This window comes from Lepisma saccharinum, chromosome 17 (genome assembly GCF_977018435.1).
Source record: "Lepisma saccharinum chromosome 17, izLepSacc3.1, whole genome shotgun sequence".
NCBI classification, from domain to species: domain Eukaryota; kingdom Metazoa; phylum Arthropoda; class Insecta; order Zygentoma; family Lepismatidae; genus Lepisma; species Lepisma saccharinum.
The window spans coordinates 14,109,895-14,134,441 of NC_139245.1; the positions used below are offsets into that span (position 1 = coordinate 14,109,895).

Below are 24,547 nucleotides of genomic sequence, written 5' to 3' on the forward strand. Positions count from 1 at the left end.
AAAACATCGCCTACATTTCATCGACAGCACAAAACATCGACAGCACAAAACATCGACAGTACAAAACATCGACGGCAAAAACATCGACGCCAAAAACATCGACGGCAAAAACATCAACAGCAAAAACATCGACACCAAAAACATCGACGGCAAAAACATCGACGCCAAAAACATCGACGGCAAAAACATCGACGCCAAAAACATCGACGGCAAAAACATCGACGCCAAAAACATCGACAGCAAAAACATCGACGCCAAAAACATCGACTCTAAAAACATCGACGGCAAAAACATCGACGCCAAAAACATCGAGAGCAAAAACATCGACACCAAAAACATCGACGGCAAAAACATCGACACCAAAAACATTGACGCCAAAAAAATCGACAGCAAAAACATCGACGCCAAAAACATCGACGGCAAAAACATCGAGAGCAAAAACATCGACACCAAAAACATCGACGGCAAAAACATCGACACCAAAAACATCGACGCCAAAAACATCGACACCAAAAACATCGACGGCAAAAACATCGACACCAAAAACATCGACACCAAAAACATCGACACCAAAAACATCGAGAGCAAAGACATCGACACCAAAAACATCGACGCTAAAAACATCGAGAGCAAAAACATCGACGCCAAAAACATCGACAGCAAAAACATCGACGCCAAAAACATCGACAGCAAAAACATCGACAGCAAAAACAACGACGGCAAAAACATCGACGCCAAAACATCGACGGCAAAAACCGACGCCAAAAACATCGACGGCAAAAACATCGACACCAAAAACATCGACGGCAAAAACATCGACATCAAAAACATCAACAGCAAAAACATCGACGACAAAAACATCGAGAGCAAAAACATCGAGAGCAAAAACATCGACACCAAAAACATCGACGGCAAAAACATCGACGCCAAAAACATCGAGAGCAAAAACATCGACACCAAAAACATCGACGCCAAAAACATCGACACCAAAAACATCGACAGCAAAAACATCGACACCAAAAACATCGACGGCAAAAACATCGACGGCAAAAACATTGACAACAAAAACATCGACAGCAAAAACATCGACACCAAAAACATCGACGGCAAAAACATCGACGGCAAAATCATCGACAGCAAAAAAATCGACGGCAAAAACATCGACACCAAAAACATCGACGGCACAAAACATCGACGCCAGAAAACATCGACGCCAAAAACATCGACGCCAAAGACATCGACGGCAAAAACATCGACAGCAAAAACATCGACGGCAAGAACATCGACACCAAAAACATCGCTATTTTTTGTCATTAAAGCCGTTAATTTATAATGCAGTCATGTTTTATTATTATTGGAGGAAGGCAGAAAGTAGGAGGAGCAGAGTAGAAAGACTGGGGTAAGTAACAGGATGGAAAGTAGAGGGGCTCTAAAACTCCAACTCGCCCAGGTGAAATTTATATCTTGATTCGCTCCATGAATAGGATTTAGTGTTGTGATAATAGCATCATGATGCTAGAGCTCTTCTAGAGCTCTTCTAGACCAAACATGCCTACATTCGTCGATCTTGTTTTTAGATTTCTTATCAGCCATGGTTGTTGTGCAAGAGCGGCATTTTCATTGATTCGATTATTTAGCGCTGCACTCGCACCTTCTGACATCAAAACAATATTATTATTAGCACCTGATTCTTGCCTTAAAGCTCAAACAATGGAATCGTAAACAATGCGAAGCGTCATGTTTCCTTCTGCTTTCTAGCAAGCTGCTTTTAACTTCATAGATGGGATGCTCGTGATATTGTGGATGTGGAAGAAATGTTCTTTTATGACTATGGTACGAACCGACTGAGGGCCCCTTTGCTTTACTTCCCCCGCCCACCTTCACACAGCAAACCCCTTGTGACAGCGACTTTACAGAAGCCTTCAAAACATCGTCTCTCACAAACATCAGGGTTTATCCGCAACTGATATCAATTCTGCCAGTCACACCAGAAGGGTTTCAAGAATTTTTGTCACAAATGTAGATTGTGCATGAAGTGTTTTTAACAAACAACGTGCTTTATTTCTTAAAAATACACAGCCTTATATGAACTTAAGAAAATAAGGAGGATAATTTAGCTGTAATTTTTTGCTAGTAGTTTGTGTTAGACATAAATATACAGGTTGTCGCCATACACATAGACGGATCTAGAACTTGTTTCTGAAATGATGTCCTCCTGCATCCACATATTTATAGGAAATTTTCACTAACACGTATCAATTCCTCTTTCGAAATTGCTTCAATTTATTTCTTCATATTTTCTTTCAATTCTTCTGATGTATGGCTTCCGGTATAAAAGATTGGTAGCTCGCCACGATGACGTTAGAAATATGTATGTTTCTTGTGCAAGGCGTCGGAGAGATTTCTGAGGAGTATGTTTCAATCGTGTTCCAACGTCGTCTAGTTTATCCTCAGTAAGCACATGCCGTTTTATCTTAACAACAGCAGACCCTATTTTCCTAAATTTGTTCACAAGTAACAGATCACTGTCTCTGTGTGAAACAGGAACGTCTGGGAATTCTGCTGCAAAACGCCTTCTGATTTCCCTACAAGAATTCGTAATGACATAAGAGTCGTATATAAAAATTCGTTGTTTAAAATTGTACGGATAGCGTGGCATTATTAGACTGCAGAAAGAACTGGCAATACATAAAATAAAACAAAACAATCTAAAACACTTGTTAACAATTTAACACTTCACAAACACGTGCAAACTGGAAAACAGCTGTCTGGATACTGAAGCACGGACGTGTTCTATTGTTCCCACACATTTATTTTAATTTTAGTATTGTGAATCATATTCCACTGTGTTACCTCACGTAGCCCCCCCCCACACACACACGTACGACTTCAGTTGTAAGTTTTAGACTAAGCTTGTCAAATATCCACTTATATCTTTGTATTCTTGAGCCATTTTAAAAAAATCATTTCGCCCCTTCTTCTGGACTATTTCATAGGAATGTTTTCCCACTGGATGCCCCTTTGCAGATCGAGATCCGGGGCTATAGCCTTCCCAAGCCAGGGTCCCCTACAAATACTCTCTTGGCCTCATGAAAGACAAATATGTATTTCTACGAAATATTAATTTGACTTGGCAGTTTCTCTTTTCGAACAGGAATAAGTTTTAAATTTTAATAGCTTATAAATTTGCACTAGCAATTTTGAGTAAAGGTTTTGCGTAACCCTAAAATTACATTTAGAGACTGCAAGGTCAACTCTCGATATTTCAGATATATTAATAATTTTCATCACAACGTCTTGTAATAATTATTTGTTACTTCAATAACCTCCTCGCAAATGTTTCTCGCATATTAAAACATAGATGCCAATTTCTGTTTACTTCCTTGTAATGCTGACCTCCGTGGCGAAGTGGTTAGCACAACGCTTTACGATGCCAAGTGCCCCAAGGTTCGAATCCCCGCCCGGGCATGGGTCTACTTTCCTTTCTTCAATTTCATCATATCATCACGCATCCTCATCTTTGCGATTAGCCATATGTGACAGATAAGCGAAGTAAAACAAACGAAGTCTATTAATCAATTATTTTTTTAAACTCTTTAATTCTTCTTTAGCATGCCACGTTTTTGTTAAAATTTATATTACGATTTGTAAAATGACGAAATTCTAAAGGAGAACACGCAACTTTCTTTGTAGCGCATCGGTCAGAAAGTTTCAGGCATATGGATTTTCAAAATACATTTTTTCACATGTACTTTGCCCCCTTTTAAAAGTAGCGCGTTTTCAATTATGTTACTAATCATTAAAAGGATGCCTCAATACCATCTTGGAGGATGACAATTATTATTTTCCCCCTCCTAAAAGTAATAATATACTTTCGCTCTCTGAATCTTCCATATAAGTGCTAGGGGCCGTCTGCTTCAGCCGAGCTCACTGCTTCTCCGGTGACGTCACGCGTTCGTGCAAGATCGGCAATCTTCGGATGTCTTTACGTAATCTCTATATTCCGGTTATACGTCAAAAACATCGACGCAAAAACATCCACAACAAAAACATCGCCTACATTTCATCGACAGCACAAAACATCGACAGCACAAAACATCGACAGTACAAAACATCGACGGCAAAAACATCGACGCCAAAAACATCGACGGCAAAAACATCAACACCAAAAACATCGACGGCAAAAACATCGACGCCAAAAACATCGACGGCAAAAACATCGACGCCAAAAACATCGACGGCAAAAACATCGACGCCAAAAACATCGACAGCAAAAACATCGACGCCAAAAACATCGACTCTAAAAACATCGACGGCAAAAACATCGACGCCAAAAACATCGAGAGCAAAAACATCGACACCAAAAACATCGACGGCAAAAACATCGACACCAAAAACATTGACGCCAAAAAAATCGACAGCAAAAACATCGACGCCAAAAACATCGACGGCAAAAACATCGAGAGCAAAAACATCGACACCAAAAACATCGACGGCAAAAACATCGACACCAAAAACATCGACGCCAAAAACATCGACACCAAAAACATCGACGGCAAAAACATCGACACCAAAAACATCGACACCAAAAACATCGACACCAAAAACATCGAGAGCAAAGACATCGACACCAAAAACATCGACGCTAAAAACATCGAGAGCAAAAACATCGACGCGAAAAACATCGACAGCAAAAACATCGACGCCAAAAACATCGACAGCAAAAACATCGACAGCAAAAACAACGACGGCAAAAACATCGACGCCAAAACATCGACGGCAAAAACCGACGCCAAAAACATCGACGGCAAAAACATCGACACCAAAAACATCGACGGCAAAAACATCGACATCAAAAACATCAACAGCAAAAACATCGACGACAAAAACATCGACGCCAAAAACATCGAGAGCAAAAACATCGAGAGCAAAAACATCGACACCAAAAACATCGACGGCAAAAACATCGACGCCAAAAACATCGAGAGCAAAAACATCGACACCAAAAACATCGACGCCAAAAACATCGACACCAAAAACATCGACAGCAAAAACATCGACACCAAAAACATCGACGGCAAAAACATCGACGGCAAAAACTTAGACAACAAAAACATCGACACCAAAAACATCGACGGCAAAAACATCGACGGCAAAATCATCGACAGCAAAAAAATCGACGGCAAAAACATCGACACCAAAAACATCGACGGCACAAAACATCGACGCCAGAAAACATCGACGCCAAAAACATCGACGCCAAAGACATCGACGGCAAAAACATCGACAGCAAAAACATCGACGGCAAGAACATCGACACCAAAAACATCGCTATTTTTTGTCATTAAAGCCGTTAATTTATAATGCAGTCATGTTTTATTATTATTGGAGGAAGGCAGAAAGTAGGAGGAGCAGAGTAGAAAGACTGGGGTAAGTAACAGGATGGAAAGTAGAGGGGCTCTAAAACTCCAACTCGCCCAGGTGAAATTTATATCTTGATTCGCTCCATGAATAGGATTTAGTGTTGTGATAATAGCATCATGATGCTAGAGCTCTTCTAGAGCTCTTCTAGACCAAACATGCCTACATTCGTCGATCTTGTTTTTAGATTTCTTATCAGCCATGGTTGTTGTGCAAGAGCGGCATTTTCATTGATTCGATTATTTAGCGCTGCACTCGCACCTTCTGACATCAAAACAATATTATTATTAGCACCTGATTCTTGCCTTAAAGCTCAAACAATGGAATCGTAAACAATGCGAAGCGTCATGTTTCCTTCTGCTTTCTAGCAAGCTGCTTTTAACTTCATAGATGGGATGCTCGTGATATTGTGGATGTGGAAGAAATGTTCTTTTATGACTATGGTACGAACCGACTGAGGGCCCCTTTGCTTTACTTCCCCCGCCCACCTTCACACAGCAAACCCCTTGTGACAGCGACTTTACAGAAGCCTTCAAAACATCGTCTCTCACAAACATCAGGGTTTATCCGCAACTGATATCAATTCTGCCAGTCACACCAGAAGGGTTTCAAGAATTTTTGTCACAAATGTAGATTGTGCATGAAGTGTTTTTAACAAACAACGTGCTTTATTTCTTAAAAATACACAGCCTTATATGAACTTAAGAAAATAAGGAGGATAATTTAGCTGTAATTTTTTGCTAGTAGTTTGTGTTAGACATAAATATACAGGTTGTCGCCATACACATAGACGGATCTAGAACTTGTTTCTGAAATGATGTCCTCCTGCATCCACATATTTATAGGAAATTTTCACTAACACGTATCAATTCCTCTTTCGAAATTGCTTCAATTTATTTCTTCATATTTTCTTTCAATTCTTCTGATGTATGGCTTCCGGTATAAAAGATTGGTAGCTCGCCACGATGACGTTAGAAATATGTATGTTTCTTGTGCAAGGCGTCGGAGAGATTTCTGAGGAGTATGTTTCAATCGTGTTCCAACGTCGTCTAGTTTATCCTCAGTAAGCACATGCCGTTTTATCTTAACAACAGCAGACCCTATTTTCCTAAATTTGTTCACAAGTAACAGATCACTGTCTCTGTGTGAAACAGGAACGTCTGGGAATTCTGCTGCAAAACGCCTTCTGATTTCCCTACAAGAATTCGTAATGACATAAGAGTCGTATATAAAAATTCGTTGTTTAAAATTGTACGGATAGCGTGGCATTATTAGACTGCAGAAAGAACTGGCAATACATAAAATAAAACAAAACAATCTAAAACACTTGTTAACAATTTAACACTTCACAAACACGTGCAAACTGGAAAACAGCTGTCTGGATACTGAAGCACGGACGTGTCCAATGTCAAGGTCAGCGTACAGTTGTGGGTTTAAATGCTGGCAGATGTGCTCTTACTTTCCGACGCGCTAGCCGCCGCCCAACTGCCACCTCGGCCGTGAAAGGCAGTGTATACGTATATCCTTATCGCTAAAAATTCCGAGAGAGAGAAATACGACGTTATGAAATCAAGGAGTTAACAAACTATGAATTAGAAATATTAAAATTAAGCTCCACACCCAGGTAGTCTGGCAATAAGACTGCTGCCTTGTAACCAAGGGTACCCGTGTTCGATCCCTGGTGGGGGTACATTTCATTAAGTGGCTCGAATTCCACTATAAAATACTGCAATTTGTGCAAAAGTCAGCACGCTTGGGCAAGTTAATGCTCTTCGGAGTCTTAGGAGTATGCCTACATTCCCCAAGCGTGCTGATTTTTGCACCGTATTGCAGTATTTAGTTGGTTGGATTTATATTAACCTCATTTCTGAGGTCAGAAAATAATTTGTGTACTGTCATAGTAGCCCATTTCGATTCCACCATGTGAAAGCAGAAGAGCTACATGTGAAGAGAATATTAAAATTATGATTTATTAATTTCTAAATTAAGGGAAGGCTTTACTAATTGTTAATTGGATTTGGCCGTTTCAATTCAGAAAGTTCCGAATTTATGAACTACAGAAAGCTGAAACGTTCAAAATTGCCTTTAACGAACTTTATAAGCTTTGTGTTATTCATTAACAGTTAAATGCAGTGGAGGCGATTGGGTTACAAAACTTTGGGAGGGGGAGCAAGAACAATTTACTTTCTCTTCGTACATACGGTTTAGCATAATGTGGGGGCAAAAGCGGCAAAAAGTGTGGGGGGGACATCTGCACCCCCATGCCAACCTAATCGCCGCCACTGCACTAATCGAGAATCAAAAAGTTGTTCCATCCCATAAAAATAATATCCAGGACTATTTTGTTAAATAACTGTTACATTTGAGGGAATAAATACAGCACTCAACCTCCAATTACCAATCCCATTACGAAGGTAACCCATGATTTGCTACAAAGTAGAAAAATGTTCTTTGACATTTAACTAGTGGCGGAGATTATGGGGGGCGTGGGGAGGCAGTTGCACCACCCCATACATTTTGCCACATTTTCTCTCGCACTATGCTAAACCTTATGTACCAAGGGAAACTGTCCTTGTCCCCCCCGTTTTGGAAACCAATTGCCGCCACATTTGGACATCATTTTGCCACGAATTATCTATTTTTTTTGTTTGACGAGGAATTTCTCTATCCAAGTTCATGGGCGTAACTTGGAATCTAACTTTAGGGGGTCACAATCGAACTTGCCGCTTAAGTTTTTTGGAGAGGATTAAAAAGTTTTCTAGGCCATAAAAATAGCGTCCAAGATTATTTTTATTTTGTGAAACAACTGTCACATTTGTGAATTCATAAAAATTGCTCCTCTGGCCCGAAGAGATCAATAAAAGTACCATTGACTTGTAAATTTTAATAAACCTGAAAATTTTAGACGGCCAATGCCCCCCTTGCTTCCGCCATTCTCATTTGAGAAAGCAGTTCTCTTCTATTGCCTTTACTTCAGTTACTTTTGTATTTGAGACTATTTCCTGATGTCAAATATTTACGGAAAGAATTTATGACTGTCGTAGCATTCGCACAGCAAGCCCATCTTGTTACAGATAGGATCCTTAAAGGAATAAGTTTCTATCCTGCATCTCTTAAGATGCCTTGTTGGACTACTTGCAATTAAGCTATATATGTATTGCATTATTAAAAAGAAGATCACACTGTTTAAATTATATGTGACTTTAGATTAATCTCTCAGGTTCAGATTCAAAACAACTACACATATATATATACACAATATATATATATATATATATATATATATATATATATATATATATAATCGTAATAATTGAGGATTTGGTGTTTTAGACCTTTAATTTAACATATATTAAGAGCTCGGTCTCTGGCACCGTGAGCGATCAACAAGGTAATTATTTTCGTGTGACCCACGAAGGGTTAATCGGAACTGAACCTATAGTTTAAAGAATCCATACCACTGTGCAACTTTCCTCCACCGGGGATAGAAACCTCGGACCCCTTGAATCAAATACAACAGCAGTGCCGATAAACAGTGAAGGCGCTTCGTCGTGCGACACCCGGGGAAAATGTCTGGAGAGGAAGGGGGCAAGGCAATATTGCAAGGGGGCAGTTGTATTACTTGCACACGGTGTGTACCAGTGCATGTACCAAAAGAAAGTCACTACGGAAAAGTCAAGTTGTATTTGGTCCTTTCGGTCTCCTGCGTCTAATAAACAAGGAATAACAATAGCCGGTGGTCTTTTCATCTTTCACACGGAGGAGCCTTCCTTTCCCTTTCCCCCGAACACAAACGCTGCCGGCGAGAAGTGATAAATGGTTATCAGAAACTAAACAATCACGTTCACTGCGCAATCTCATTGTTTGTAATTTTATCAATAATAATAATAATAACGTCTTTATTGAGAGATCGTGTCTCGGCCTCCCGGACCGTTCTTACAACAATGACCATTATACATTGGTAGCACGGTAGCACTATAAGTTGGAAACTGGAGTTCGCTCATTACACATTGTTCGTTTCACTGAAACACTTTATAATTTAGGGTAGCCAATCTCAAAATATTCGGGATTAGATCTGAATTCATTAGTGTGGAAAACTTTGTCAAAAAATTATTTTCCCGTCGATGTTTTTTGTGTCGATGTTTTTACCGTCGATGTTTTTGATGTCGATGTTTTTGCCGTCGATGTTTTTACCGTCGATGTTTTTGCCGTCGGTTTTTGCCGTCGATGTTTTTGATGTCGATGTTTTTGCCGTCGATGTTTTTGCCGTCGATGTTTTTACCGTCGATGTTTTTGATGTCGATGTTTTTGGCGTCGATGTTTTTGATGTCGATGTTTTTGCCGTCGATGTTTTTACCGTCGATGTTTTTGTTGTCGATGTTTTTGGCGTCGATGTTTTTGTTGTCGATGTTTTTGGCGTCGGTTTTTGCCGTCGATGTTTTTGTTGTCGATATTTTTGGCGTCGATGTTTTTGTTGTCGATGTTTTTGGCGTCGATGTTTTTGCCGTCGATGTTTTTGGCGTCGATGTTTTTGGCGTCGATGTTTTTGGCGTCGATGTTTTTGGTGTCGATGTTTTTGCCGTCGATGTTTTTGGTGTCGATGTTTTTGCCGTCGATGTTTTTGTTGTCGATGTTTTTGCCGTCGATGTTTTTGTTGTCGATGTTTTTGGCGTCGATGTTTTTGATGTCGATGTTTTTGCCGTCGATGTTTTTACCGTCGATGTTTTTGGTGTCGATGTTTTTGCCGTCGATGTTTTTGGTGTCGATGTTTTTGCCGTCGATGTTTTTGTTGTCGATATTTTTGCTGTCGATGTTTTTGTTGTCGATGTTTTTGGCGTCGATGTTTTTGATGTCGATGTTTTTGCCGTCGATGTTTTTACCGTCGATGTTTTTGCCGTCGATGTTTTTGGTGTCGATGTTTTTGCCGTCGATGTTTTGTGCTGTCGATGTTTTGTACCGTCGATGTTTTGTACCGTCGATGTTTTGTTGGCGATGTTTTGTCGGCGATGATTTGACGCTACACCCACACGAGGAGGCCTAGAAATATGACAGCATCGCATGTGATAAGGTAGGTTTTTACCGTTCTACGTTTTAAACTTCGTAATGCTACCAGACAGCATTATTTAGTCGGAACAGTTCTTCACTTTGTAATTTCTGACTGCAGTCGGTAAAAATGTATCATTTTTTTTTTTGTTTAGACACATTCAGGCACTTTTTCTTTTTCGTTATACATGCTGACCAGTGGCGGCTGGTGGTCTGGCTCTATGGGTGTGCACTTCAGTCTCGCGTCCAGAAGATGTTCAGTACCCAGTGATTTATCCCCCCCAACACCCTCCCAAATTTTGACGAACACCCCTCCCAAGCAGAAAAGTGGAACATACCCCTTGCAGGGGGTGTAAATATGAATTTTTATATCAACAATAGAATGACAATACTTCAACCTAAAGGAACCATTCGTAGCTCTACAAGAAGCGAAGTCCAATGGGCCTTTCGATCAACTACAACCAAAGTGTCAAAGAAGGAGGGTGGAATATTCCTGGAAACACCAGCTCCCTTGACAAGTCTTTGGTCAGTTCTAGGGAAGTGCCATCTGGAAAATGTCAAATTGACCTTTTGCCCTCCTTCCAGGGAGCACGTACTGCACACGGTGTTGGCAGTTCAATGTTTGAATACCTAAGTAAATATTTCTTAAATACGTTACAGATTTGTATTCAACCCCTGAGTCAATGAAATTTACATTTCGTTGCATTTTCCTTTCGATTCTTTCATGTGAAAAATGTACGATAAAAGTAAGGGAAGAAAAGAAAAGATACAAGTTTGACTCCTTGTAGTGAATTGTGTTAGAGTCCAACACAGATATTTCTGCCGTGCGATGCGCGACAGAACTAAAGAAGCAGTGTTGCTAATGGAGCAGAGAGAAAAATCGCTGCAGTGCGCCGATGCACAGCTGTTAGATATTTCAGGTCTATCTAACGTTGAGTTTTAAACGTCATGCATTATACCAGGACTAGGATTAATATGTACTAACAAGTGGCTTTGTATGTAGCTACATACATATGGACTATAAATTCGCAAAATATGAACTAACACATACGTAAAATTACCAAAAATGCTGCAAAGAAGACTAATTCATCCGATTCCTTATTTGAGTGATTTCAAACAAAATAAAAATAAAAAATATTATTTTTCATTGCATTAATGATCTGGTGGCGTTCTAACTCTTCACTCCCAAAACCCGTATACACTGGTACGGAACTGCAACGGCAGATAACAACATGCCAACGTGTTAAACCGCGACAATTGGACCACAACACTCCTCCACAAGCAGTATTATTATTTCCTCTCTGTGATCGGCGACAGTCGGTTGCCTTTGTTGTACATTTACAAACGATGCCGGCTTCCACAACAATAACAAGTACATATACTGCCACTAGACGATAAGCTGCACGGCTTTTTCTTTTGCTATGAACCAGGGCTGGCGCTAGTCATTTTGCCTCCCTGGGCGGTGGCGGCAGAAGCTGCTCCATTTCGACCCCCTTCCCCCCCGTCATTACGCAGCAACGGGAAATTGAAAATCAATATATTCCTAAGTAAAACATCAAAATATAAAATAAATAATGAGACTTCTTATGCTATTTCAATACTATTAAGCGCTAAAGAATATCTCGCTCGACCACAGTTTTCAATAGGCTTATTTTTTTCTTCTCTTCAAATTTTGCCGCCCTGGCCGGTGGCACGGTTCGCCCTCCCCTTCCGCCGGTCCTGCTATGAACTTGGTCACCCATCAAAGCATGGCAATTTTAACACAGAAAACAATATGCATCGCATTAAGCAGCAAAAATGACAGCCTCCTCTTCCTCCACTTAAATCCCATCTTTCGCAGCAAACGTCGCAAACTCTCTTGACTTCCCGCAAAATGTATGTCCGCCTATAATTTGACATGCAATTTTTTCAATGTCGGCACTTCATTTTCACGCAGAGCGTAGTCGTATATGCGCCTACGGATAACGTTTTCATCGAAAGCGTCCACTGACGATTTGGTCGCTGGTCGTTGTCGTTCTTTCCCGGAGTGTGGAATGATGTGGAGGGGCCTTCTGACATCTCAAGAGATTGTCTTTCGTTCATGATAGCCCTGATTGTTCGTTCAGGAACTCCAGTCGCAGCCGCTGTTCTCTTGTCAAAATGCTGTATTGGGATGCTAACACCTTGACTGGCTTCCTCCTTCATGAACTCGTGCACGTTGCTTAGAATTTCCCGAGCTTGGCTATGCAAGGTTTTTTTATTTCAACTTTGACAGAACTAGAGGCATTATGGAATTTAACGTTCATTAACAAACACACACTTTCACATACACACACGCAATACACGCACACAACGTCAAACCGGTAAAATACTTTGTATGAAATAAAAATATGGTGTTTCCAATCCAAGAAAACTCACCGTCATTTTACCTGCCTTTCCCCTTCCGTGACAGAAATAGTGCTTCATTATTACAGTTGGCAACACTAGTTACTAGCTAGCCAATGAACATGCACTGCATAAAAGAAGCAACCACTACAACGTGCTATATTGCTTCATTACCGTCCCTGCCGAACGGTGTGAACCGCGAGCTGGAGCGCTATTCAATTGTTTTCAATGATGATTGCGCGAGTGTGTCCAGGAATGGAATGACAGTATGGCAACAATAGCGAAGGTTTTCGAGCAGGGTAGAACACGTGATACTAAGAGAGAGGGAGACGAAACTAAAATTGGTATCTACGCAACGGCAAATTTATGTGTGTTGTACTCTACTATGGTTAGCAACACTATTTTTTGTAACTTGGGCGAGATGGATGATTTTGGAGTGGTAGAGAAGAGAGCAGTCAAATGCCTCAGTGTAGCATCTCAGTTCGTGTGTTGTCGATCTACTTAGTGTACCAATGTCTGAAATTACTGCAAAATTGGCTGTAGTAGATAAATAAAATGAAAGTAGACAGAAAGAAACCGAAAGTGGTGGGTTGGAAAACAGTGACACTATTGGGTATGAAGGCACAATTTCTTCCAATGGATATTAAAAAATACCAATATAAAATTTACTGACCGAGTATTCAATACAAATATACAAGTATACCATGAAGAGTGATTCATTCACGTCTATAGTTGATGTATGTGACCATTTTTGTGGCTCTAAGAGTTCTTACCTTTGTAAAGGAAACTACATTAGAAAGGGAGTTATAAAAAAGAGGTCACAAAGGACAAATGGGCTGCCGAAGAAGCAAAACAAATAAAAATAGATATGCGTTAGCGTCGTAGTGCCCTGTGAAATTACTGGTACCCTATCAAATTAAAGTTATTGTCAGTTTGCAAAGATATAGATTTAGTAAAAATTGTCTTCCTCTTTTCATCTAGTCTGTTCCCTGACATAATTTCATTCATTCATTCCTTTATTTGGAACCTAACAGCTTTTATGCCGTTTTTTGTCCATAACAATACACACACAATTGTTTTACAATAAAATTATCAGTCCATCCCCCCTATTTAACAGATATTAGATTTTTTTTAAGAACATTTTGCCTTTTACAATTGTACACTTCCTTAAAAATGATAACGAACTATACCCAATTCTCACATCTGGATTAACAACTAAACTTAACAAATTTGTTGGAAACTGAACCTTTAGATTATTTAAAGTTTTATAAAAGATATTTCTCTCTCTATTATATTTTGAGCATTCCAGTATTATATTTTGTGCATCTGCACTTTCCCAGCCACATTCACATCTCTTATTGTTCGTTATTCCAATTTTGGATGAATGTTGCCTAGTACACAAATGGCCCGTTCTCAGTCTATGAATTAGTACAATTACATTTCTTGTAGCACTTACATGATGAAACCATGGTTTTTGTGTTTTGAATTCAGCAAATGGTCTGTATGATTCTCCAACTGTTGTAAGTTCATTTCGACACCAATCAAACCATTCATTCAGAATTTTCTTCTTTACTCTAGGGAGAAGATCCGTATAGTATAATGATAAGTTCGTAATATTTGGAAGACGCACTGCTTTCTTTGCACATTCATCTACATGAGAATTACCTGTAATATTGCTATGAGCTTTAACCCAAGAAAACTCAATGGTTTTTCCAGATTTTTGTATTGTTTGAACTAATTGTATGCAATTTATAATATAAGGGGATAATTTGTAAAGACTCTTGTAAGAAGATTTAAGAGCCTGTAATACACTTTGCGAGTCAGTAAATATTAAGAACTTTTGTAAATTTAATTTTTGGACATATATTAATGCTTGGTAAATTGCGTAAGATTCTGCTGTAAATATTGAACAGTCTTGTGGAAGCCGAAATAATAGGTCTGTTTTATGTTGTGGATCGTACACTGCACATCCAACTCCTGACTCACTTTTAGATCCATCTGTGTATATGAAATAAAAACTTGGCCATTGAGTAAAATATTCCGATATGTGCGAATAACGAGGGAAATGAATATTATTCAGAGACTGTTGAGGATAATCTAATGAAAAAACAGGCCGTGAACGCATCTGTAGAACATCCTGGTATTCTTGACAAAACTAATTATACAATTCTATCCACATAGCAGATTTTCTCTTTGTTATTTTTCCCGTTTCATATAAGTGTATCATATTTGTTAGTACATTGTTGAAAGGATACTCAGAATATGATTTCACTTTGAAGAGCATATTTGCTGCTAACATCTGTCTACATGAAATGGAACATTCACCCGCTTCCATGTATACTACTACGTTTGGAGTGCTGTTCATAACGCCTAAACATCTTCTCAAGAATTTCCTCTGTATGACATCAATGGAATTCAATTTTCCTTCTGTCAAGTTACACATTGCCAGTAGAGAATAATCTATCATAGGCCGAAAATAATTATTGTAAAATAAAAGCATAACTCGAGGATGACATCCCCACTGAGTATTTGCTATTGCTTTGAACAAATTAAACACGTTTTCTGATTTGACTTGTATTGCTTTAATTTGGTCCTTCCAAGTTAGTTTTTCATCCAAGATGACACCTAAATATTTTACTCTGGATGTAATGGGAATTCTTGCTTTTCGGGATATTTAGTGAAGTATTGGAGGTGTTCCCTTTTTACTAAAAATTGTAATATTAGATTTTCCATTGAAATGGAGAGTTTTTTTTACTTTCAAGCCACTTTTGCACTTCCAATATTTGTTCCTCTAAAACAGGAAAATCAGTATGAATTTGTGTCGTGGATATATAGACACAGATATCATCTGCATATTGAAGATAATTGACTGTTGGAATTAATTTCCTTTTCATCCCGATCATATATATGTTGAATATCAAAGGACTTAAAGGACTTCCTTGAGGTAACCCTTTGCAGGCTGAATACGGCCCTCTACTTTCACTGAAAAAGTGGATATATACAGATCTTTTACTGAGTAACTTCCATAATATATTCTTGCTAATTCGACTCTATGTAGTTTGCTTCAGCAGATTCCTCTGTCCACCAGTATATCTTTGGGAAGTGTTGCTGACTACTTTTTATCACCCTGGGACAACTCAAGTCCATCGCAGCCGAAATGATTTTTACAAACTCCTCATATGTAATATTATCAGGTTTTAATCCATCATTCTCTGAGAAATAAATATTTAAAAGTTTATAACACCATTAAGCCTTGTTTCCATGATTATGAAAAACTAAATATGCTGACCAAGGCAGTAATTTATTTTATTAAAAACATAAACTAAACGTAACGTTTCAACCTTCTAGCAAGGTCTTCTTCAGACTCTGTATCAAGTACAAAAGTAACAAGATACAAAAACAGGGCCTTATATATACACAAACATTACTCCCTCCAGACTATTTAGAAAGTTGTTTGGAACTTTCTAGAAGATGACTTTCACCATCTTTACTTTCACCTCAAAGGCTAAACTCAATTACTTCCATATAGAATGTGGTTGGACTTTTAATCTCATGATCTTTTCCCTTCATTTTTCTTCCTTCTCCTCTCCTCTTTCTCTCTTGTCCTTTCCACTCTTTCTAACATCTTCTTCCATTCTTTGTTTAACTTCAGTCCCCCATTCCAGTTCATTATGTCTTCTTCACCTTTCTTCTCTATTTCCTTGGCTTCCTTCCATTTTCTCACTAGCATTCTCTTCTCCCTTCCTATCTGCTTAGCCTCATCCCACTCTATGTCATGTCCTGTTTCTCTCGTGTGTTTAAATATTGCATTTCTCTCTCTCTTAAGTCGTACATCATCCCTATGTTGTTTCAACCTGTCTTTCAGCCTTTTCTTCGTTTCTCCTATGTACACACTCTGACATTCTTTACATTTCACTTCGTAGATAATCCCTTCCTCTTCCTCTTCTCTGTTTTCCTTATTCTTGTTAGCATTCCTCGCTATTCCTAAGATGCTTCTCCCTCCCTTCCTGTAAGTTTTAATTCCCGCTTTCCTAAGCACTTTGCATATCTTTTCTGTGGTCTTCCCCATACTCCATATTCCAAACCATCTCTCTTTTTCTTTCTCTTCCAGTTCTTCCATTCCCGTTTCCTTCCTTCTTCTGTTTATGTCCAGTCTATCCTGCTTCTCATAGCCATTCTTTTCCAGCTGTTTCCATAGGCTATTTATTTTGCCTTCTTTTTCACATTCTTTCATGCATATTTTCTTGATTCTGTCCTCCATATTCTTTATAAAATTTATTTTTGTCACCTCACTTACATCACTTCTTTTGTGGCAGAATACCCCTGCTGCACAGAGGGACTAGGATGGAAAGAAGAAAGAGGAGAAGAAGAAGAAGAAGAGGATACCAGAAGAAGAGTTGTGGTAATAGGGAATGTAGACCTAACAAAAGAAGAGGAAGCTTTTTTAAAACTAGGTAGAGGTTTTAAAGTTAAAGAAAGAAATGTAGATTATGAGGAAGTTATATATGACATTGAAGAAGCAGTGCTCCATATAAAAGAAGAACCAGAAAGAGACAAGATTAGAAGAAGAACAGCAGCCATACTAAAGAATGAAATGGGAAAACAAGGAAAAGTAGATAATTTGAGTCAGAAAGAAAGGGAAGGGATGAAGAAAATCAAGACAAGAAATGATGTGGTGATAGAGCAGGCAGATAAAGGAGGAGCAATTGTGGTTATGGAAAGAGAATGGTACAAGAAGAAGTTTGAAGACCTAAAAGAAAATGGATATGAGGAGATTTGTGGAACAGGAGAGGAACAAACTATAAAAGAAAGAATCATAAAATACTGTAGGAGGAGTGGATTCAAGAAATGCATAAAGGAGACAGGAAGACTACCAAGTTTGAAAGGCTTTCCAAAGATACACAAAGAGGAGATAAAGTTAAGACCAGTAATGAACTGCAGAAATAATATTTTGGAACCCTTAGAAAAGAAAGTTAAGAAAGTTATTGACGTGTTAGTAACACAGCAAGAAAGCAGAGCAGTTAAGAACAGTGAACAAGTAGTAGACCTCATAAAAGGACTTAAGTTAAATGAGATGAAGACGACAATGTTTAGCTTAGACGTGAAAAGTATGTTCCCGAGCATCAAGAGGGGACACGTTTTGGATATTATTAAAAAGAGAATGGGACAAGAAATTATAGGAGAATGGGATAGTGAAAGGGTAGTCAAGGCGCTGGAAACCATTTGGAATAACGGTTACAGTATAATGGGAGATAAAATAATGTTAATGAGTGAAGGACTGAATATAGGTTCCAGTCTAAGCCCAGCATTGGCTGAATTGGTTATGAATGAATGGGAAAAGAAAGTGATAGAAAAGGGAGGTGACAAAATAATTCTGTTTTGCAGATATGTAGACGACTGTTTTGGCATATGGAAGGGAACGAAGAGGCAGCTTGACATTTTTGCCAAAGAAATTCAAGATGAAGAAAGAGGGATATTATTGGAACTTGAAATAGAAGAAGAAAACAGGTTAAGCTTTCTAGATATAGTGATGAAAAGGAATAGAGGACAAGAAATTGAAACCGTTTGGCATCAGAAAAAGTGTGCAGCAGGGGTATTCTGCCACAAAAGAAGTGATGTAAGTGAGGTGACAAAAATAAATTTTATAAAGAATATGGAGGACAGAATCAAGAAAATATGCATGAAAGAATGTGAAAAAGAAGGCAAAATAAATAGCCTATGGAAACAGCTGGAAAAGAATGGCTATGAGAAGCAGGATAGACTGGACATAAACAGAAGAAGGAAGAAAACGGGAATGGAAGAATTGGAAGAGAAAGAAAAAGAGAGATGGTTTGGAATATGGAGTATGGGGAAGACCACAGAAAAGATATGCAAAGTGCTTAGGAAAGCGGGAATTAAAACTTACAGGAAGGGAGGGAGAAGCATCTTAGGAATAGCGAGGAATGCTAACAAGAATAAGGAAAACAGAGAAGAGGAAGAGGAAGGGATTATCTACGAAGTGAAATGTAAAGAATGTCAGAGTGTGTACATAGGAGAAACGAAGAAAAGGCTGAAAGACAGGTTGAAACAACATAGGGATGATGTACGACTTAAGAGAGAGAGAAATGCAATATTTAAACACACGAGAGAAACAGGACATGACATAGAGTGGGATGAGGCTAAGCAGATAGGAAGGGAGAAGAGAATGCTAGTGAGAAAATGGAAGGAAGCCAAGGAAATAGAGAAGAAAGGTGAAGAAGACATAATGAACTGGAATGGGGGACTGAAGTTAAACAAAGAATGGAAGAAGATGTTAGAAAGAGTGGAAAGGACAAGAGAGAAAGAGGAGAGGAGAAGGAAGAAAAATGAAGGGAAAAGATCATGAGATTAAAAGTCCAACCACATTCTATATGGAAGTAATTGAGTTTAGCCTTTGAGGTGAAAGTAAAGATGGTGAAAGTCATCTTCTAGAAAGTTCCAAACAACTTTCTAAATAGTCTGGAGGGAGTAATGTTTGTGTATATATAAGGCCCTGTTTTTGTATCTTGTTACTTTTGTACTTGATACAGAGTCTGAAGAAGACCTTGCTAGAAGGTTGAAACGTTACGTTTAGTTTATGTTTTTAATAAAATAAATTACTGCCTTGGTCAGCATATTTAGTTTTTTTAAAAGTTTAGTATAATTAGACCAATTAGCTTTGAATACTTTCCATTTGCGAATAGTTAATATTCTTTCATTTGTTGCATGGCAATAAGCCAGATAAAAATAACATGGATAATGATCGCTTGTTCTCAAGTCCACATCGGCCTCCCATGTAAAGTCTGCACAATACTTTTCTGAAATTAATGTTAAGTCTATAGATGACGGATTACTTCCATTTCTAGGCATATGAGTAGGTGAACCATCATTTATTATAGTTATCTGTTCCGCCTCCATCCATTCAACAAGAGTTCGACCCAACTTATCTGCTGCCTGTCGTCCCCACAATGGGTGGTGGCAATTGAAATCTCCAGTTATGATTAATGGAGTCTTGAATGAACTAATCATAGACCTTAAATGTTTCACTGCAATTTTTTTGCGATGTATAGGAAGATGGTATATAGATCGAGATAACGGTAAATATTTTATTCAAAATTTGCACTTGTATTCCCACTACTTCCACCCGATATTCTCGAAGAATCACTAAATTGGGATTAAATGATATGGGTTTGAATGCCAGACTTTCATGTACAAATATACCCACTCCTTTTCCGCCTTTTTGATTAATTACTGCGTGATAATTTTTTATTTCAATTGAAACTCTTCCATCCCCCCATACTTCACAAACACATATAATGAGAGGATGATGCTCTTCTATCAGTTTCATGAGTTCAAGTTTTGTTGAAGGAAACGAGCATAAATTCCATTGCACAAACAAAAATATATTTTGCATGTAATAACTTACTGATTATTATATTTAATGTTGAGCATCTTCATATGATTCAAGCTCTTCAATAAGTTTCAGTAACTGTGAAGTAATATTTGCACAATCGACTAGAATATTTTTAATTCTCTGAAGATTATCATCCACAGTTATGTTCGACGTTAGTTTTGCCATAACTTGTAACAAACTAATCATTATTTGCTTTTGAGAGTCATATTTTTCCGTTGTTGTCACTGACGTTGGACTGCTTTGGGAATTTAGTAAAATATAATCTGGTCTTTCTTGTTCGTTTTGGGTTTGAGGATTGTCACACGACTTTAGATTTTGCATACCTTTATTTTTCATAACTTCTTTACTTTTAAATATCTTCCCAAGTCTTCGATCAGCATAACTATTGTTCATGTTGTAAAGATGAGGTTGAGAAGATTTCCACGAATATAAGTTTCTTGATGTCCCTGATTCCTCATCTCTTAGAGTGGCCAGCACCTCATATCTGTTACCTGTTGTAATTGCTGAACTTGGAGCTTGTACAAAGGAAGACTCTGCTTTAGTTGTTTTTTACTCTGGGAAATCTTGTAGTATGTTTGCATAAGAATAATCGTCTCTTTCGGTCATAAATGAACTACTAGAACTAAATTTTCTCTTTGCTTCTTGATATGAACAGCCCTCATATGCTATCACCTTCTGAATTTCTCTTTCCTCTTCCCACTTACTGCACGACCTCTCAGTTGCAAGATGATTTCCTGAGCAATTTATGCATTTAGGTACTGCAGCACATATATCATCATGTTCATAATCACCGCACCTTGGACATATCGCTTTGGACTTACAAACATCCTTTGTGTGAGAGAAACGGAAACAATTCCTGCACTGCATCACAGATTTTATTTTAGGTTGCACCTGAAATATGTTACTGAGTAGCTTTACATGCGAGGGCAACCTTTGTGATTGAAACATTACGCTGATCAATTTGGTCGGTTTGAACTCAAATTCCGCATTTTCTTGATAAATCTTTTTTTTTTCATTCTTTCCATTTTGATTATTGGAATATTTCTCTCAGCCTCTGCTTCATCTTGTACTTCTTCTAAATTTATATGTAACGGTAACCCATATATTAGTCCCATTCTGTGTAAAAGACTCTTCGGGATTTTGACATTTACCTTATATTTCTTCTGAAACTCTTTGTTCAAGTAAAAGTCATTTGCATCATTGAATGTTAAAAAGTAAACCTTTGCACGATTAGGACCCGATGCCTTAACATAATTCACCTTAATTCGAGCTTCTCTTAAGTGACTACCTAACATAATAGCACTAAAGCTACCAACATTGTGTTCCACGCCTTCAACAAGAACAATATATGGGCCATCGTGCCCAGGATAGAATAAGTAATTTTTATTTACATTGTCCTTTGATTGCATTGTACCCTCTAATACGTTTGCTTTGAAAATTTTTGGAGCATTTATAGATTCCTCCTTTCCACTAACTTTTGCTCGATTTCGTTTTGTGTTCTGACTTTTTGGTTGCTTAGCAACCAATTCAACATCCATATTTTCTCCGTCTTTATTTGAGGACGTATCGTTTTTTACTTCCACTACTTCATTCATCTCCATTTGGACGTCCTCTCTGCTTTGATTAATAATTTCCTCGCTAGACATTTTCCCTCACTTGAATGAAATTTGTTGAATTTCTTACAAGCAGGAAACTTTATCTGGATGGCCCAGAGCCTTCCATGCTATCCAGATTTAACACTGATTTATCTTCTAAATCACAAGATTATTTAATATTAACTTACTTTTCAATAAATGTACTGTCTTGTAATAACACAGAACACTTTTACAATAAAAACGATGATTAAATCCACAATTAAGCTTGAATTTGTCTGTAACTATATATTACGCAACTAACTAATATTTCACCACAGACTATTCTCTCCCTGACATAATGACATATTTACACATACTGAGATGGTTCCTGCACATAAAGTTAGTGCATGGAAACTGGGAAGTCGAGTGGTAAAAAATGTCCGGATTTCACGTTCTGATTAAAACGGCAGCCTTAAACAGTGGCGACGATTTAGTAGATAGTTGCTCCCCATTTTTTGCCTCCACACTATGGCCTCTTAATGCTAAGCCTTGTCTACTAAGAGAAACTAAACTTTCCTGGCACCCCCCCCCCGCCCCCCCGGTTGCGGAGCCAAATTGCCATCACTGGCCTTAAACATACAATTGTGAGGTGCTATCCATACCCCTTACTAAAAAATTGTGTTCAGCCCCCCGAAAGGAATTCCTGGATACGTGCCTGTCAATACTATTGTCGATTTACAAAATATTTCGTAAAAACTTCCACCCCCGCTCCACTGATATTAATGAACAAGGAGAATAATAACATTGGCGTACACCAAAGAAGCCGATCCAACTACCACATGGAGGAAATCAGTTGTAATCTATATATCTAGCTGTTGTTTATTTCTAATGACAGACTGATCGAACCAAGCAAATCAAGCGAAATCAAGAGAATAATACATTTTAAAGAAAATTACAGTACTCACTCAGTCCACACTGCCCTGTTTCGTACTTCAGAATTTTTCCTTCCCTTCCGCCGTATCCATAGGGTAGCCCAGGGCTATATCGATCATGGGGCTATATCAATCGACGAAAGAATATTCGATCCTAGGGCATTGTTAATGCTCGGGTTTGCAAACTTCATGGCATCAGTGGAGAAGAAGAACCTACACGGTTGAGATGCGCACGACATTGCTGCTGTTGGTAAATTAATGTGCCTGTAAAAATATGGTTTTGGAAACAAGGTATGTACTCTGAATGTGCATTTTCGCATAGTTAAACAGATAACCTTCAGAACGTAAGCTGTACCAGCCACATTATTATTAGTAAGTGGGTAACTATATATGTAACAATGGGTTAGGTATATTAGTTGTTAGTCATACACGTTCGTGGCGCCAAAGTTGTATAGCGCAGTGTAGCCAACCAATGAGAGAAATATCGGCTTTTGGGGCTTTTACGATCATTACGATCCTCTTCCACTTCAACATTCTCTGAAATAATCCCACCTCTCACCAAACAGCCAGAAAAGACAAAACGGTGTAGAAGAAAAGTGGGAGCATGCAGTAGAATGACAGCATTTTGTTCCTACGCGTCAGCAAAAATTCGATGCGACTGGTGTTATGTTTCATCCGGTGTAGCGGGGTACGAGCGATTTTATTGTTGAGTCAGCAGAACGTGTCTGATCACGTTGAAGACATCGGAAGCGGTGGGGGAGGGGGGGTCAATGGATTTGTCACGTTGTTTCTTGATGTATGCTAACCTAACACGTGCGTATGTTTGTGTGTGTGTGTGTGGAGGAAATGCGCGCGCAACCATTGCGTATGATGCAAACACATGAAGAAATGATTTAAAGATGGCGCCGAAGGTGCTTTACCTCGAAAGCTTAGCGGCTAAGGTTATTGCTCTGTAAAACAAGAGGCGTCGAGGGTTCGATTCCTGGTAGAGTCAATATTGATTGATTGATAGATTGAGTTAGTTTTTCTAAGTCCGTTTTATGCACGGCAAAACTAATCAGGATTGGAGCTACAGTTGAAAAGTGGTGATTCGGACCACTATGTGCCTCCACCGAGTATCGAACCTGGGACCCCCTTGATTACAAGGCGACGATGTCAATATTGAATGATCTCGATTAGCCTGTGTGTAAATAAAGGCAACAAAATGGTTGAGTTCGAAAATCGAGTTGGGTTAGTGGTTAATGTTGTCACCTGGCAATGAAGAGGTCGCGGGTTCGATTCTCTAGGTAGTTAAATTAGGCCAATTGTTTAGTCCCGCCATTATAGGTCCCCGATTAGTCCATCTGTGCATAAATAGTGTTTGAATAAAATCAATATGGCGGCCTTGGGTTAGTGGTTAATGTTGTCGCCTGGTAATGAAGAGGTCGCGGGTTCGATTCTCTAGGTAGTTAAATGAGGCCAATTGTTTTGTCCCGCCATTATAGGTCCCGATTAGTCCATCTGTGCATAAATAGTACTTGAATAAAATCAAAATGGCGGCCGCGTTTTGTGTGTAGCGGCGGCGGCGCGGCGCGGGGGTGTTTTTTATTCCGCGAGATGTTTCAACCAAGTGGTTGAGGGTTCGATTCCCAATGTTGGTGAAAATTGGATATTCAATTGTATTTGTTTAAAAGTTCCGATTAGCTTTTTTGTGCACAAAGAGAAAATGAACTAATTGGAAATAGGATGTTTATGCTGTAATGAAAAGGTCCCGGGTTCGATTCACAATGTCAAATTGGCTGATAATGATGATGGCGACAGAT

General features: G+C 38.7%; 1 protein-coding gene across 2 annotated transcripts in view; it reads right to left on the bottom strand.

Annotated features, from left to right (window-relative positions):
- Nucleotides 1–24,547, bottom strand: part of LOC146001535 (queuosine 5'-phosphate N-glycosylase/hydrolase) — a 100,406-nt gene that overhangs the window by 35,006 nt on the left and 40,853 nt on the right. The window lies entirely within an intron of this gene.